This window comes from Cynara cardunculus, assembly GCF_001531365.2.
Source record: "Cynara cardunculus var. scolymus isolate 2C chromosome LG 9, CcrdV1, whole genome shotgun sequence".
Taxonomy (NCBI): Eukaryota; Viridiplantae; Streptophyta; class Magnoliopsida; order Asterales; family Asteraceae; genus Cynara; species Cynara cardunculus.
In genome coordinates, this window is record NC_037536.1 from 11645197 (window position 1) to 11653616 (window position 8420).

Genomic DNA, 8420 nt, shown 5'->3' on the forward strand with positions numbered 1-8420 from the left:
TACTCGTGCAATGCAGCGAAATAAATCTTGATTTTAATGTTTAGTTTTTATTCTTTGTCTCTATCAATATAATACGATTTTATGTGGTTTTGAAAAAACGATAATGTTTTTATTTTTGAATGAGATATAAATTTGAAGATAGCATAAAAAATTGAAAAAAATAAATTAAATCGATATTAATATCAAATTAACTATTTAATAGATCTCGTTTTTTTGGTGTAACTTCTTTAATTCAATTTTTTATTATAATTTAATTTATTTTTAATTTAACAATATAATTTTTTATAAATATAATAATTAAATATTATGTTAAAACTCAATGATTATCTTAATTATATTTTAAATTTTTTTATATTTAAAATGAATGTTTATCCTGTATTTGATTATGTTTATCCGCAGTTAGTTACACGAATTTAAAAATAGAGCTTTAATAAGTTGTACTTACGTAAAATTACTTATAATCTTGAATTTTAAGTAATATGCATCAATAAACAATACTTTATGCATTAAAAATATTTTTAAAAGTTTTTGTCAAATATTTTATAATATAATATAAATTTATTTGAATTTCATAAAATTAATTGACAACAAATTAATTTATACATAATCTTTTCATGATTCAAAATATATTTTATAAATTCAATATTTTTGTTAAAATATTGTATTAGTTTTTTCTCATATTCAATTTAGAGTAAAATTTTATTTCTAAGGACGTATAATTGGTTATTTTTTATGTTATATGGTGCACAATTAGTTATAAAGTAAATTGCAAATTCATCTTCGTGGCTATATGAAAATTTAGATTAGGTCCCTCAAATAAAATAATTATATGTATGATTATCGTGATTCCATTTTTATTTTGGATTGAGTCATTTGCCCTAATTCTGTTAACTTTTGTTATTAGCTCAGGGGCAATTTAGTCTAATTTTACTTTTTGTTAAATAAATAATATGTTACATATTATATTATAATTATATATAATTAAAGTGCCCCGTCCCTCCAATAAAAATCCAACCCATATCACCTTCTTCTTTTCTATTTTCAGGAGCTGTAATACTTACCGGAGAAACCAACTACAAAAAACTAGTCTGTGTACTAAAACCAAAATGAAAACAACAAAATCCATTTCAAAATCAAAACCAAATTAAACCCTAACATCAAGAATCCAATCCATTTATCAAAGCTGAAACCCTAAAATCATCAAATAAAACCAAAACAACATTGACAAAGCTGAATTTGAGATGGGAAAGAGGGAAGATAAAATAAAAACAGCAGAATCAGGAGAAACAGGAGAAGGGGGAGATAAAACCGAACATAAGACATAAAAGAGGACGTAAGAAAGGGGTAGGCTAATAGGGGAACGGGGACATCAAAAGAAATATAAGATGGAAGAACCTTATAGACGTGATGGTAAATGGGTCACCTCATCGACCTTTGGTAGTTGGGTTTCAATCTCAACCGAAGTTCAATAGAAGGACTTTGACATCTCGATTTCTACTGTAAGTTCAGTAGGCGGGATGGTAAATTGGAGTTGGTGGTGTAGGGAGCGGTGAATACACCAATAGAGGCCAAAGATCATTGTAGGGGACGGCATTTGGCAGCAGAGATGCTTCGTCGACGATGGAGGCGTTCTTGGGGTGGGGGGACGACCTTCTTGGGTCTCTTTCTGTATATTATATATCTAATACATATATTAATGTACAATATATTATTATTTTTAACAAAAAGCTAAATTGATTAACTTACCCCTAAATTAATGAAACAAAAGTTTACAGAGTTAAATGACAGATCCAATTATAACAAAAGTTTACAGAGTTAAATGACAGATCCAATTATAACAAAAGTGAAACCATATTAACCATACATATAATTATTTTATATGAAAGACCCAATTCACATTTTTATATAACCAGAAGGACGAAATTTGTAATTTTTTTTAGTTATTTTATAACTCAAAATTTATTTTATTATTTTAGCACATAATTGATTCGTGTAAAAATTAGTTTTGACATTTACATTTTAATATTTATTTCCAGAACATTAATCCAAAATAAAAAATTAATTTAAAAAACCTTAAATACGAAAATAAAGATGCAAGTAAAATATTTAATTGATATAAATGTTTTATAATAAAGTTTTGGATAAACTACAATTTTGATCACCGTGGCTTAGGGGCCGTTTACTAAACGCTTGTTTGGTAAGTATTTCCCAAATAAATTTCCTCATTGGATGAAAATGACAAGGGCCAAAAATCTTACCGGATAAGAGCGATGAAAATGATGTAAAGTCTTACCGGGTAAGTGAAGATGACGACTCTTACCCAGGTAAGTGCTTACCCGGTAAATTGTTGCATTCGATACGTTTTGATGTACTAAAATCTTACGTATCAAGGTAAATTATAGTGTTGACTCTTATAGATAAGTACTTACCAAGTAAGCATTTGGATAAACAATCCCTTACACTTACTATAATAACGTTCCTAAATTTAATAATTACAATAATAGTTATTATGGTTTATAATTTGCTTTGAAAATGATTAATTTATTTAGCTTTATTTAAGATTGTCTGATAATCGAGGGATATTTTTGTCATTTTTTGTTTTATCTTTACCTATATTAGAAAACAAAGAAAACATTCATATTATATATACATATATAGGGGTCATTTAATAGAGAATTCAGTCATTTGTGATAATGTGAGAACAAATCTCAAACACAAATCAAATGATAAATTAGAAAATTAATAGTTTAAGTAATTTTGACTAAAATTTTAATTAAACGTTATGTTAGGTATTTTAGAAATCTCATATCACCTCCTTTCTCTCTCTGGCGAACTTTATTTCAGCGAACACCATGTGAACATAAGATATACACGGCGATATCCTTTATAAAGCAACAAAACACTATAGGTTGGTGGAGTCGTGTGAACACGAGATACACATTGTACATCGACACTACGAAAAGAAAGATGCATACAAATAATACTCACTTGATATCCAAAATACAAGATGCATATTGTGAAACCTTTAGCGGCGGTATAGTGTACTGACAAGATCTGATGGTCGAGATTAAACAAAAAACAAAAACAAATTAGATTGATGGAGATGGAGATGGAGTTGGTCTAGATCTGGGATGCATTGTTGTCTTTGATGATGCATCGTCGATGGAGATATGGTGGTGCATCATCGATAAAGAAATCTAGAATGTGGCAATAATGCAAAAGACGTATGATGTGGTGGTCGGAGTTCGATAAGTGATGGGAGGGATAAGAATATGTTAGTTCTAGATTTCTCAATTAGATCTAATCAAATTAGTATTAAGCGGAAACAAAGAGATCTAAAATAGGGTGTTACAATTTGAGATGAAGAACAATAATAAGATATTACCAATTTGATCGTAAAACTGTCATCATCATGTGTAGTGTTATGTAACACCGTGGTTATAGAACGTTCAATTAACCCATAATCACCAAAATATTAATTTTAAACCTCCAAAACATACGAGATACAAACTTTAGTTTAAAACCACCAAAAATGTTCAAATGATTTGACCCAATAAAGTAAAACACAACCAAAATTATTAATTACTTACAAATCGAATGAACCTAAACCAATCGGGACATAATATAACTACCTGAAATAATTAAAATATATATATACATACCAAAATATCACAAAAAGAACATCATAAATCATGTACCAAAAACTAGATCAAGTTCTTCAACTTCAACCGAATCAACTATTTCACCGGATCCTTTGAAAATCTGAATTACACTTTGAAAGATTGATCAAGAGGATCGTTAAGTATAGTTGTATGAGTAAAGTGTATTCCAAAAAAACTTACAATGAACTAAACATGAGCACCTATTTATAGGATCCAACACCGGGAGTTGAAAGAAGGCCAAAAAGTCCTCTTATTTAACTTTAGGTTGAAACTATTCCCGGGAAAGCTCAAGTCTAGGTGGTCCGGACCATTTGTCATTCAAAAAGTCTACCCTTATGGAGCAGTTGACCTCATTAATCCGGAGGACAACACTGTGTTCAAGGTAAATGGGCAACGTGTTAAGACATTTCATGAAGCTGTATCACTCCCAGAGTTGTGCTCTGAGAAGTGGGTTACACCCTAGATGATTGTGTTCTTTGGACTCTGTGCAGTCCAAAGGTGTTTGTAAATAAGTTTCCTTTTTATTTTTATTTTTATTTTAGTAAGAGCAGTTATGTTTTAATTAGTTTGTTAATGTGCAGGATAATATTGAAAAGGTTGTGAGAAAAGTTGATTGCTTTGCAGATTACTAGAGCATTTTGGTCCAAAAATCACATGAGAAGTGGGTAAAGACAAAATAGAGAGAGTCATAGAAAGTACAGTGACATCAGCAGCAGGCTGAAAAATCAGAAAAAAATTTGTCAGCCTTTTCTTTTCAAATTTTTGTCTCCCATGCAAGAACCACTCACTCCCTCCATAATGATGAAAAATTCGTAACCTCCATGCAACCATTTTGTCCACTAGTTCTCCACTTAACCGTCACTTTTTAAATTGAAAGAAACAAAAATTTTTAATTGAGATATGACCTTTCAGTTCTTCACATACCATCATCACCACCGCCGGCCTATCAACCCCGGCTCCATCAAATCCAAACTCCTTTCTCCACCAAACTTTCACCCCTAACTCACTGTGTGAATCGCCCCATGGCTCGTTCGAAAAAACTGGTCTTGCGCGACCCACCCCCACCGCCGGTACGAAGAAGCAACCGCCGGCGAGCCACCATCTCTACTTCACGACAGACGCAAGAGCCCGAATGGATGGACCTCACCACCAACAACCCATCGGAATCTCCACCCGCTTTACCATCATCACCACGACTACCGATGGTTACTCCTCTCATCACCGACTTTTCGCCTAAGATTAGGCGAGCACCTAGGCGACCTCCTCCACAACCGCCTGTCGATGAGCCCTCGCCTCCATCTCTATCGCTAGCCGCCGTCGCTTCGCTCTCTCCACAACCAACTGTCAATGAAGCACAGCCGCCATCTTCGCCGCCTCCCACCATTGACGTTCAACCTTCGCCTCCACCTACGGTCGCCACTCCGACACCCTTCATAGCGGGTGCAAACCCTAAATTGGGTCCTGAGGTAAACCTTAATTTTAGCCCTAACTCTTTGATTGAGGGCCTCACTACCTCTGATTCCTCTATGGAGGAAGAAGATTTGATGAGCATTTCTACACCCTCGTGCACGAATGTGAATGACACAAGGGTTTATCTTTTGCCTTGGTATAACCAACCCTGTACCCAATGGCCTAAACACACGGTGATAACCAACTCAGCCCCTCAACTTTTTGAGGCAAACATTGAGTTTGAACATAACACACCACTTGTTGAGGAGGAATCTGTGGAAAATGATCACTTTGCACAATCTGTTGAAAATCCTTTGGAGTTTGACATGGGTACACAGCCTGTTGGGGAAGAAAACACAGAGTCACCAACCATGGAAATTGACTTAGAAGCTGATCTTAGGGGTAGGACATCTATACCCACTAAGAAAAGAAAAGGCCTAGGGAGATTCTTCGCAAGTAAATCCAAACCTGTGGAAAGACAGCCCTCAAGAAAACGGACCAACCAGCCTCCTACCTCTTTGGAACCACCACGCAAATCATCCCGAAAGGGATCCTCATCACAGGCCGAGCCAGTAGGCTCATCTGGGGTCAAATCCACACCCAAACCCACAACCATTGATAGGCCCCAGATGCCTTTTGAGGGGTTTAGTTCCAACAAGGCACGGGATATGTTTGAAAAATTTAAAAATAAGAAAGTGTTGCCTGATAAAGGGTTTGATCAACGAAGCATCAAGGAGTTTGGTTTTATACAGGAAGTCATTGACAAACAGGGTTGGCAAACATTGTGTGAAGTCAAGAATTCCTTCAATTTAACATTGGTAAGAGAATTTTACGCAGAGGCGTGTGTTTTTAGCACCACCAAACTCAAAGTAAGGGGTGTTAAGGTCAGTTTTTCGGCTAAGGCCATAAACAGATTTTTCGGCCTCTCACCCCCGAAACACACAGATTTTGGTACCCTCTCCCTCACGGCCTCCCAAGTGAAATTAGAGGAAATAGGTAGAGAGTTGGGCAAGCCCGGAGCCACATGGGACTCTCACAGCAATTACATGCTGCGATCATTTAGGGCTTCCAACTTAACGCCCAACGCAAATGTTTGGATGAACTTTGTTAGACATTCTCTCCACCCTACCACTCACGACAGTTCTGTATTGGTGGAGAGAATTCTTCTACTGTATTGTGCCATCGTGGGGAAGTCTATTAATGTGGGCGAAGTCATTGAAAAGGCAATCCTATATTGTGCAAGAAGGAATCAAGGGAAATTGTTTTTCCCGGGCCTCTTAAGCAAACTGATGTTGCAAAAGGGAGTGCCTCGTTATACGGATGATTTGGTACTCAAGGAAAGCGAGGAAAAATGGTCGATCGATATGAAAGCAGTCTCACGGCTCCGAGAAAGAGGTGACTGAGGCAGGGAAAACACGGGGATTGCACGGGTTCTAGAGGATCTGTTTGCACAGGGCAGCAGTGTGATGGACAGTTTGATGGACCGCAGGACTGAAATGGTTGAGAAGATGGATGCAATGCAGGCTGAGTTTGCGGCCAAGTTGAAGAAAAATGAAAAACAGGCCAAGAAAAGGTTTAAGACACTCAACGAGGAGCTAAAAAAAGTAACCAGTGGTACGATTGAGGAGCTGGAAAAGCGGGCTGGGAGTACCATCGCAAAGCTGCAGAAAAAGTTGGCACGTTACAAAAAGGAAAATGCAAGGCTAAAGGCAGAACTCGACGCGGCTGTTCGGCGCACACAGCCTACTCCGTCGGAGTAGGACAGGTTCTATCACATACTTTAGTCTCCATATTTTATTTATTTGAGTTGGGAATAGTTTTTACTAGTTTTTAGATTTCTTTTCATGCATGATCACTTAGGATAAGTCTTATGCACATGAGTTCATAGCTGGAGTAATTTTGCGGATTCCTTAACATTCATCCGAATCACTTTGTTCAAAACTAGAACTAGCCAACCACTTTTTGGGAAAATATATTGATCACACAATTCACAATAGGAAATGATTTAGGCCTTCTTTTCTATACTCATATTCAGTCTTTTTGCACCCTTCCAAACACTTTCCACCCCACAAAGCTCCAATGAGGACATTGTCAATTTCAAGTTTGGGGGAAGCAATTATATGAGGCTATGTGTCAATACTAAAGAGCAAAGCTCTAATTTGACTCCTCCTCATCAAAGGGGTTTAGATAAACACAATAAAAGTCCCATAGGGGCTATGTGTTTCAAAATAGCACACTAAAAAGTCCCATAGGGGCTATGTGCACACTCCAAGCAAAAGAGGCCAAAGTGCCCAAAAATTTGAAAAAATTCATATGTGGAGTATAAATGGAAAAATGCAATGGGAGAAAAAGAAAACGCCAAAGAGAGTTAACCTTTTTAAGCCCTATTGATCCTAAGTGTGATTGTGTTTGAACTAACAAAGAAAAGGGAATGCTAGCCTATGGTTCACATAAAATGGTTTGGTTTTGAATAAACTCATTTAGGAATTATGAAAAGTTATGAACCTCATGTATGTATAACTCTTGTTTGGTTGGCACTTAATGCCTTGATCATGCAGATTTTTTGTGTAAATTGAGTCTTTATATTTGTCTTTTGGTTGCTTGGGGACAAGCAACGACTTAAGTTTGGGGGTGTGATAGGTGTTGAGAATTCAACACATAATGCATCTGTTTTACGTCTTTCTAGTTTAAATTAGTTGTCTTTCATTCCCACTTTGAGTCATTTTAATTTATTTCTCTTTACTTTTGTTATGGAGCTAAAATATTGTGGTTTAACTTGTTGGAGCATGAAAATATAAGCTAACGGATAATTTTTTGTAAAACAGCCTAATGCTTCAGCATTTCAGCAGCAGCCACCTGCTGCACACACGGTTGGGCAAAGAGCTTAACGATTAAGCTGCTGATTTTTGGAGCTGAATGAAGGACAGCCAGATGACAGTTAGAAGATCTTAGAAATCTGGAAAGTTTTGGACCAAGTGATTATCTTTTGCATAGGATTCCTTTTTGTTTCAAACTTTGGTCATTAGCCTTTGGATAATAGTTTTGTTGTTTTGTGCTAAACTCTTTGTATAAATAGGAGTGCTTGGGCACTTGTTTAAACATCTCAGATATCATATCTTAAGGATCAAAATCAGCTAGTGAGAGCTGATTTTGAGAGCCTTTAAGAAAAATTTCCAAGTTCTTGAGTTCTTGAGTTTTCTTCTTTAATTTCTCGTCTTTCATTTCCCGCTCTTTATTTTACGTTTCTTTACGATTATTGTCATTTACATTCCGTCATTTACTTTCCGCAATTTATTTTCTTGTCATTTA